Consider the following 10,844-nt stretch of genomic DNA (forward strand, 5'->3'; position numbering starts at 1 on the left):
CATCTTATTCATAATGCTGTACAGTTTAGTTAATCCCATTGCAGAGTTCTTGTACCAGTGTGAACCTGCCTTTCCTCCATTGCGAGGAAAAATGGACTGTCTGTTTGAAGCATTGAAGTAGGACGATTTTCCCGATACATCTTGTAGCAGGCCACTGGATCCCTGTCAGGGTTTTCTGGAATGCTGTATGCACGGGGCTTCCTGCGGATGTCATTAGGATTGGTTCAAGTACCTGTCTTAAACTGACGCTCTGAGGTCCCATTTCCTTAGTTCCACATCCCCCCCATCTCATGTTGTGAACTTCCTTTCCCGTCCTCATTCCGAAATAGAGCGTACAAATTAACCACATGGAATGTAATAGGCTGTTCCGATTTGCTAGGCCAAGAGTTCCAGCTTCGTTCATGACATCCAAGTGACTGTCTGTTAGCTCATCAGCAGCCCTTGGTTTGTTCCCTTTCGCCTTCAAATCCTTAGATTTAGCCTTCATAATTTCTCTCGGAATTCAACATTTCTCACCATTAATCAAACTGACCATATGATTTTGATTTTAGTTGTCGCTCAAAGGAGAAAGTTTCTCAGTGAGGAAGGCTCATACTCCGATTCATCTTTCTTCCTAACAGTGATGAAGAACTTGCTGAGATAATCTTCAAGGACAGGTGGCTCAATCTCTTCAATGGCCCTAGCCTCGCCTTCCTGCGCCAGAAACTGCTTTAAAAGATTCAGGTCGTACAAGATTTTTTTCTTTGGGTTTTCATTTGCATGTTCAAGAAATGTATCTACATCACCAGTACTTATCTTTGAAAATCTGTGAGTCTTATTTTGCTGGTCATACTGGATAGGTTCAATTTGTTCCTGGATAGGTTTTTGCTTGACCGTGATTCTTTCATCACAAGGGATACAAAACGGAGGATCCTCACCTTTTAATAAATATTCATTTGTGTATCTGCTGTGGCCAATACGACATCGTCGCATAATGACCTCTTCAAATCTGGACTGTCAGCCCAAGTAGGTGTAACCGATATTTGGTTTAATTTCATGTAATTTATTGATACCTACTTGGGCGTCCCACTTCTGTTGCATAAGATCTCGTATGTAAGATCTAATCATGGGTTTCAAATCAGTGTATGGGATCAAAAGTGGTGTCACATATTTGTTGAGTGCTGCTTTAGCAGCAGCATCGGCCATTGTGTTACCTTTGATACCAACATGGCTTGGTAACCAGCAAAAGACGATGTCATATTGGCCAGTAGCAAGATCATTAAATAATTCGAGAACTTGGATTTAAATGGATGACATATCTTTAATTGCCTGAAGGCATGAAAGAGAATCGAAAAACAGTATGAATTGTTTATGTTTAGATTGATTACTGATATATTTAAGTGCTGTAAAAATGGCGTTTGCTTCTGCAGTGAATATTGAACTGATATCAGGTAAACGTGAAGAGATTGTTCTGGATCCAATGACAGTGGCACTAGCAACTGCGCCACCATCCTTGGATCCATCTGTAAATATGGATTTATAAGCGTCGTAAGTGTTTCTTATTTGATGGTATTCTTGTTGGTATATTACGTGGTAAGTATCGGATTTCTTATGTTGTCAGGTCTACCCCTGTCTTTACCATTGAACTACAAATGTACGTTCCTAAGGTCCATGTCATTAACACAATTCTTTTTGTTATGCAGGTAAACATCACAGTCAAGGTGTTTAAAGAAAGAGAAACAGAGTATATTACTGGGTTGGCTTGAAAGCCCACACCAATAAAGGAAGTAGTAGTTGACGACGTAACTGGACAAATGAACCTTAGTCTGGGACGAACAAATTCCATATATCTTGATGGGTGAGGGCTACAAACTGAAGCACATACAACTTCGTGAATATGGAAAAAAATACCTAACCACTTCAAAAGATTCGCACATCACACCATGTAGTAGCATAGGTGACGTTTGTTCGTCTGATGATGACACTCTTACAGCTGAAATTAACTTGGTCACTATCTCGATCAAAAAAGTTTGCCAGAACTGCCAAAAAACAAACCATGCCCGTTTCAGAGAAAAAGAGTGTATTTGTAAGGTGCTCAGTATGCAATATGAAAAAGATGTGGCAACAAGATGGCCTCAGAAGTTGTTTTTGCTGGTCTTGACGAGAAGTATAGCATAAATACTGATGTATTGTCTAACTTTCTAGCTTCTGTTGAACAGCAACACCTCTTACAGAATAAAGAACAGTTGGAAGAGTACTTTTTAACATGTGGCCCACTTTCAGTACATCCAAATGGAACTATAGTGTTTAAAGATCCGAATGGAACTATAGTGTTTAAAGATCCGAATGGAACTATAGTGTTTAAAGATCCGAATGGAACTATAGTATTTAAAGATCCGAATGGAACTACAGTGTTTAAAGATCCGACTGTCCTCTGGCAAGAGTGCAGCCAACAAGAGCTGATTGTTCATTGGTTTCATCCATCTATCCTTTCATTTCAAGGCTCAAAATAACTTGGACAGTGTCCCAGTCAAATGAACTTGTGAGGTACCATGTATGAAACTGATTCGAAAGGATCTCACAAATGTGGCATGTCTTCTTTTTATATTTTTGGCCAAGCTGAGAAGTATAGAAAAAAATACTGATGTATTGTCTAAATGGCAGAACAGCAGCACCTCTTACAGGACGCTGAACAAATGGAAGAGCCCCCTTTTTCTTTTCTTTTTAACATGTGGATTACTTTCACTTCAGACCCGTGTAGATCCAGGGGTATAGAATAGGTCTTCAACAACCCATGCTTGCCGTAAAAAGCGACTATGCTTGTCGTAAGAGGCGACTTATGGGTTAGGGTGGTCAGGCTCGCTGACTTGGTTTGATGCATGTCATCGTATCCAACTTGCGTGGATCGATGATCATGATGTCAATCACTGGATTGTCTGGTCCAGACTCTTATTTACAGACCACCGTCATAGCTGGAATATTGCTGAGTGCGGCGTTAAACAACAAACATGTCAAAAGGTTTTGATTTGTCCATGGTGTGTACCCGACATAGAAATACAAAGTTCCGAATCCCATTTCCATAGCGTTGTTTGGCTAGCTCAATAACTATTGTATACGGACAGACAGATTATATACAAATTCTCTCATCAAGCTGGACTTACTTTAAGTGACACGATTTGTTCTTCATATTTGAAGTGAGTGAGTTAAATTTAACGTAACATCGGCTTATGCCATACAGCGACGATCATATTTGAAAGGTGGATTTGTTATCTTATAACACTTCTTTAATTGTACGTTTCCATGGAAACAATTTACTCTCAAAACTACATGTATTGAGGTTTTATAGTTTTCAATTTGTGTGTATAACTTGTGTATGTATGGCTACAACATGAAAATTAGTGTACATGATATCTAAAGATGTGAGTTGTACACTGCATTTAGTAGTATTCCAGCAATAGGACGGGACATCTGCACCTTCACCGTTGCTATTTGTTTCATGTGTGATGCCTGTACAAGATCTATCAACAAATGGAATAACAACTTTAGATACATTCGATAGTTTTGTAATCTTTGAGTTGAACAGAAACTGGTGACGTTTTGGTTTAAATCCGTATACCCTTTAAGCGAAGGTGTTGGTTTATTCTGGTATAACACACACCAGCTTAACAGTAAATGAAGTTAAGAATTTCTAAGAAATTCATATCAAACATTTAAACATAATCTATTAACTTCGTTATCAAGAATTTATTTCATGAATATGTAAAAGTTGACTTTGTCTTTATGTTTAATTTTACTATTGTCACAATTTAGTTCATAACAATGATAATAAAAATCAAGGAAGTGTCAACAGTCTTTTGTTTTCAATATGTACAATAAACCTGTTTGCCACAGGCATGTAGGTGAAGATTCCGTGGAAGAATAGTTCTTCAGCAATCCATACTTGACGTAAAAGACTAACGGGATCAGGTGGTCAGGCTCGCTGACAAGCTTGGCCACCAAGTGGTTTAATAAAAACCTGCTTTGATATGTTGGAAACTTCACTTACCGTGGCTCCTATATGGGAATTACCTCTAACCCACTCCCAGTATGATTCATATCATGCTATGAGTTAATTATAAATTGCACGAGTTTGGACAGCATTTGGCAGTTTTTTGAAAAGCCAAGTAATTGGACACATGGTTTAAAGTTAATGAAATTTTGGACGTTTATGAGAAATCCCCATATATATGCTCAATCGGAGTATTGAGACTTCATATTTTCTTTCACATTTTTGTCAGCAACTAGGAAAGGTCACTTAATGTGAAGACCGCCTCCGTGGTCTTGTGGTAGAGCGTCCGCCCGGAGAGCGGAAGGTCCAGGGTTCGATCCCGAGCCGCGTCATACAAAAAGACGTTAAAAGATTGTACTTGTTGTTACCCTGTCTGGCGCTCGGCATTAAGGGGCTAAAACAAGGACTGGTCGGCTCGGAGTCAGTATACTGTGTCTGAGTGGGGTATTCATGTTAAACTGCGGCATGGTATCTCAGTGAGCTAGCACTATAAATCGGCATCAGTCCGGACTAGTACAAGCAGCCACACACACACATACACGTGCATGCACGTCGCTATATAAGTGCAATAATCTTGGACGCGACGTTAAACCCAATTTCACCACCTCACCTCACTTAATGTGAAATATGATTCGAAGATTTTTTAATGTTCTGATTGTCTCCAAGCATACTGAATCAGAACCCTCGTCATTTGAACCTACTAGCGTGATACCCAGCAAGTGTGCCTACATTTGAGGGATTTGGTACAAGGAAACCCTTTGAGGATTCGAACATGGACGTTTGTGCGCAGTGTATCTTGGAGCCCGCCATTGCTGCTTGCAGCTTTAATTAAACTTGTAATTAACTTAAATCTAGTTATTACACCATTAATAACTTGTATTTTCATCTTTTAAACCTGAAATTACACCTTAAAAACATGTAACTACACCTTTTTTTAAGTCGTTATTACACCTTTACAGTTAATGTAGAATTTATGGTTTAGTTAGGTTGATTTTGAGAACTTTTTTGATTGGGCTATAAGTTATGCCATTTTTGGGTGATTTTTTTTGCTTGTGGACACTTTTAGTTTCTGATTTTGAGATGGGTAAATTTAAGCTTATTTCTGGCATTTTAAAGGATAGTTTAGCTGCTTTATCGGCGTTTTCATTGCCGTATATTCCTACGTGGGTGAGGATCCAAATGAATACTATTTGTTTGCCTGCCTTAGTTAAGTCATTTGAGCTTTTTAGTATTTGATTTATTAGTTCAGGGCGGTTTTTGATGTTTTTTTTATTTTGGAGGGCTTGCAGTCCACTGAGCGAGTCGGTCAGTATTAAGATTTGTTGGTGTTTTTTAAGTTGTTGATTATGAAGATTTGAGGCCATGCCCATTAGTTCGGCCGTGAATATGGATTGATTGTTTGGGAGTCGGTAGGATTGTGTGAAGTGGACTCCGAAACCTGTGTTTTGAGATCGGATCTGATGTAAATGCGACACCAATTTGGCCAATTTTCGTGTATGTATGCTAGTGTGGTGGTTTTAGCTATGTTTGGGTCGGTTTGTTTATTTATTGTGCTAGCTAGTGTTCTGTCTATTTTGGGTGTTTTAAGTTTTAGGGTGAAGATGTTTGATTGTTTACAATTTTGTTTAATGTTGTTTATCTGGTGTTCATTTAAGTAATTGATTATTCTTTTGGGATATTTGTGTAATGATATTTGAGTAAGTAGAGGCTGTTTTCGAGCTAGGGCTTGGTTTTTAGGGATGATATTTTTGTTTATTAAGTTTTGAATTAGGGGGTTTGATTGAGACGCGGCCCAGAAATTTAGGGTTAATTGTTCCCTACGTAGATTTAGTGGCATTTTCTCCTGTTAAGGCCTGGAGTGAAGTGTAGGAGGTGCCATCTTGAGTTCGTGTTATTAGTTTTAGAGCCTGATTTTGGATTGAGTATAGTTTTTTTTGCGGAGGGATTTGTTAAGGGTGTCGCATATGGCACATCCGTGGTCTAGTTTAGATCTTATTAGTGATATATGGAGGGTGTCTTTGGAGGCCCCCCAGTTTGAGCCAGTTAGGCATCAAAGTATTGAGATATTTGCTACATTTGATTATGAGGTTGTTTATGTGAGCATCCCAGGAGAGATGTTCATCGAAAATTAGTCTTAAGAATTTGATTGGTTTGTTGCGTAGCTGGTAGGTGGGTTTCATGGTTTTTGTGTTGATTTGTTTGTTGTTTAACGCCGTACTCGGCTATATGACGGCGGTATGTAAAAAAATCGAGTCTGGACCAGACAATCCAGTGATTGACAGCATGAATATTATATAAATGTATCAACCAAGTCAGCGGGCCTGACCACCCGATCCCGTTGTAGGCCCTACCGCAGTAAACTCCCTTCATTCAGTCACTGAGGCTCATTCGCTGTGCTCTGGTGGTATTAAAACTGTGGTTTATGTGTCCTACACGGCCACACCATTGTGAACGCACCTTTTATCGTTCGCTTAGTTGCTCGATTATGTTCAAATTTTGACTGCGTTTGCAGACCGTTGAGTTCCAGACACTATTTAAATGCCAAGGCCGTGACTGCGTGTCGCTCGGTGCCCGACATTGCGGCTTGCAGCTTTATTATTATTTATTATTCCGCCGTTCTTTGTTCAAGAGCTAGCAACAACAAAAAAGACTGGCTCGATTTTGTTCAAAATGTGAATTTGTATGCAGATAATAACGTACAAGATACCACACAAATTCCAAGGCCCCAAGGGCAGATAATTGAAAAACAAGTAATGTTTAAGGTATTGCGCCCTATTGCTCTGCAACCTCTGGTCCCATTACTAAAACACTCTGCGTGTATCTGCTGCTTGACATTTTTTGTTCTTTAACTTTGGTCATTGGTCACGTGGTTTGGCAGCGATATTGGATTCAAGGTTTATTTTTGGTATATGTCTTCAAATCCTAACTCCTCTGGTCCCGCTGCCTGAAATGCTTCCAAACTTTCTGAGAATTGTCTCCCTGCTTATCACACCAAACCCCGTTAGTCGATTTTTTATATCTTTTTAATTTGCGGCCATCCTAGCATGCCATAATCGGCCCTGCATCGGCAAACTTCAGTTTTGCTCATCGGATCGACATCGGCCCATCGGCCCAATTACAGGTTACAAAATGCACAGATGCGGTTACTACAATATTCAAAGGAGGTGTGGCAACACATTTCGTGCAGAAAAACACGACAGAAATCAACAAAGGGATTGTATCTATGTTTTGGACACAACAGAGAGTTTGGGATTTTGGCGCTTTTCTATATACGACTGTAACGTCATATGTTTTGCGTCACAATGAGCGATATGACGTCATAATGGTGACATGTGATGTAGAGCGAAAACCTTGGGCGCGTTGCAAGCCACGAATCGCTAAGAGAAAGCAAATTAATCGCTCATCCCGGGGTCTGCAACAGTTGGAAGCGTTTGCGCACTCTTCCAAAATGGCGGCGCAACTACCGTTAAGAAGACTGCGCCCTTGATTGATTGCCTTAACGTTATGAAGATCATAATAGAAGAGGCTCGATGACAAGCTGATGAAATTTGACTACTTTGAAGATGTGGAGCAGACTGAGGATGATGGTGTGTTAGCTACCTTTGCTCATTTTCTCGTTGATCCAGTCAATAATTCCTTGTTCCGCTGTCAAAGTAAGCCGCCATTTTGGTTTGAGAACGAAGCGACCTGAGTCAGCGATTGTTTCGCTTGCAAGCGGCTGAAAGTTAGCGCACTGTTGTAAGGCGAATCGCTGGACATCGCTTACAAGCGATTGGCGATTTGCAACGCACCCCTTGCTTTGTTTTGTTTAGGGATGCCAAACCTCATGTTAGCTAACCGAGTTGCCGTGCTTATATGCTTTCAATGCCTGTCATATGTTCGAGTGAAGTATTACGGTGTAAACAAACTGCTTGAGTATATACGACACCATATTTTTTTCGGTGATTCCGTTATTCAGATCGATAACCCACTCAAAACACTAAACTCAACCCATGCCGCTTCACTCAGTATATTTGCTAACACCAAAGAGTTCGCTTTTTATTTAGTCATCGTAGAATGGAGATAAACATACTGTGTTTTCAATGTAGAGCTAGGTTACCTGTAGATTTGTTTTCTACAGGTAACCTAGCTCTACATTGAAAACCAGTCATTTTATCTCCATTCTACCATGACTAAATAAAAACCTGTAGATTTAATCTACAGGTAACCCAGCTCTGCATTGAAAATACAGTATGTTTATCTCCCAATTCAAGTGATTGCAAAAAAATACTAAATTCTAATATGTCATTTCTTTCAGATTTTCAATATTTCTGTGAAAGTACGATCAGCACAACTTGGAATGCCACAAAAGCCTCTCACAGCGAAATGACGCGGGAGCATATGCAAAGACTTTATCCGCGAAGGAAGGCGTGTTTCTCATGCTGTCAATCACTGGATTGTCTGGTACATACTCGATTATTTCCACAACGGCGTCATAATTATGACTGGAATATTGCTAAGTGTGGAGTTAAGCAAGACACAAAAACAGATCTGTCTTGAAATATAGCATTCACTTACAGGAATACATACCAACACAACCTGTCACAATAATAATTAATATTTTTTTCCGCGAAGCAATGTGCGTTCTGATCGCAAACACAACTGAAAAACAGCGCTGTGAAAAATAACTATACGTCTGGAATAAAACCAACACACAACCTATTCGGACTGATTAAATCCATTTTTTTTCACTGATAATGCATCAAATGTTGAAATACTTGCGAATGAAGGTGACCTTCGACACACTCAAATCTGATCAGGGTTATGACCCCGGGATGCAATAATCAATAAAAATGCATTTTATAGTAAAGATTTGTGTTCGTTAATATTATTATTAAAAAATGATGTACGTGCTATTTCCAGATTACCATTACTTATACATTTAAATATAAAATGGGATAAGGCACGAATTTTTGAAACCAATGTTGATTTCTTCTAATTACTTTCTAAAACTTTTTGCATGCCCCCTTACCGACAACGCGATCTCCTAGCAACCACGCCCCGAGCCCGCATCCAAACTGGATTACTGCTTACGACAACTGTCAAGTAGTTTGCAAGTTACCTTGTCTTCAATATGAGCATCAAACACTTGACGCTTAATTTTACAGAAGAGTTGTTTGAGATGATTAGGGGAGCCTTTGGTCATTTCGATTATGACATTGATGTCTATCTCGTGGAGAAAGTTCCAATTGATGATGACATAATTCCGGCTGCCAACTCGAATCAACAAGATAGCGCTTCTCTTCCCGCCCTTGTAAGTGCAAAAGAAACATTGACACATTCATTGCCGATTCTTGGTGTTGGTTGTTCAGTGTCACAGCCAGATTTGATTGTGAAGCCAGTTGAAGGAGAAGATGCCTGCTCTCACTGTTTTTGTCAACCATGCGTGACACAGCACAGGCAGTCGTGGTTAGGGAATGGCGCCCCACCAAGTTGCAGAAATTCGTCGATTCGGAAACAGCTCTACCAATACTTCCGGACAGAATTGTCAACTATGCGTGACACAGCACAGACAGTCCTGGTTAGGGAATGGCGCCCCACCAAGTTGCAGAAATTCGTCGATTCGGAAACAGCGCTACAAATACTTCTGGACAGAGCTGAACAGACGACATGCTTGGAGAGATCCCAGATACTTGGACATGAAGAGACGTAGGCGCGGATGCGGGATTGGTGTGGACAAAACGTGAAGTGATGCCAGAATGTGTCTTGAAACTTGTACGCGATTTATATCCAAATCCATCGAACAAACAATACATGGGACACAGGAACTCGTTATTGGACAGGAAATAAAAATATATATCCCCAATATGTAAGTAGAGAAAAGGAGCGTCACTCGCCATCTTGCCGGTTTGTTTACAATCGATATCCAGCGCCAGTGTGGTTTGCGACCGTTGTTTATGTTTAGCGGCAGACTGCCTAGGTAGTGGGAGAGTTACCTCCCTTGGCTTGTGTCGTCTTCTCCTCACATGTTGTTTGGCCATTACTGAGAAGTAAAGCTACAAGTATATTGGAATACCTGTGTTGGGTTGTGAATTGCGAGGGTCCAAGCTGGCGTGGTGGCAGCGGAGACGATCATCCGCATCTCTGAACACGGCACTTAACCTGACTTTCGCAGTTACTACACGAATAAGTGTGCAATCTACCTGGTCGACATCGCCACGATAGCGCGGGTATTTCAAGTAGGCCTACTAGCATAACATCATGGCAAACACTCACAGAGCACCGAAACAGTGGTCTCTCACGAAACATGAAACTGTTAATTCGTTTGAGAATTGGAAACAAAACCTACTATATACGTTATCACTGGACACGAATTTTGCAACATTTCTTGCTGACGGCGCCACTTGGGGAAAACGTACACGTGCAACCCCGTTACGAGGATTTGAAAATGATGGGGAAGACGTTGCTGGAGCTCAACGCAAGTCGGCAGCGCAAAAGGTAAAATCACTCGAGTTAATGTTGGGCCAAATCGCCAATTATTGTCCTGTAATTGCCAGGAACACCATTGTGAAAAGTTCAGTATCGATTTCAAGTATCTGGCAGACTATCAGACTACACTACGGCTTCCAGTCATCTGGTGCACATTTTCTTGATTTGTGTGACATACATCTCCAACCTGAGGAGCGACCAGAGGATCTTTACCAGCGCCTGTCTGCATTTATGGAAGATAATCTGCTCAGACAAAATGGCGGAATCACTCATCATGGAGAGGCGATTGGCGAGGATGAGGAATTAACACCTACGTTAGAGAACATTATTATCCTGACTTGGTTTCGCC

At 40.5% G+C, this 10,844-nt stretch overlaps 1 long non-coding RNA gene across 1 annotated transcript; it reads left to right on the forward strand.

Annotated features, from left to right (window-relative positions):
- Nucleotides 1–555: 555 nt before the first annotated feature.
- On the forward strand, nucleotides 556–1,995 carry LOC125377928. Its single transcript, XR_007219878.1, has 2 exons — nucleotides 556–723; nucleotides 1,683–1,995. It is a non-coding gene; the product is annotated as an uncharacterized LOC125377928 (long non-coding RNA).
- The last annotated feature ends 8,849 nt before the right edge of the window (nucleotides 1,996–10,844 follow it).

Source organism: Haliotis rufescens, unplaced genomic scaffold (assembly GCF_023055435.1).
Source record: "Haliotis rufescens isolate VD_foot unplaced genomic scaffold, xgHalRufe1.0.p SCAF_107, whole genome shotgun sequence".
Lineage (NCBI taxonomy): Eukaryota > Metazoa > Mollusca > Gastropoda > Lepetellida > Haliotidae > Haliotis > Haliotis rufescens.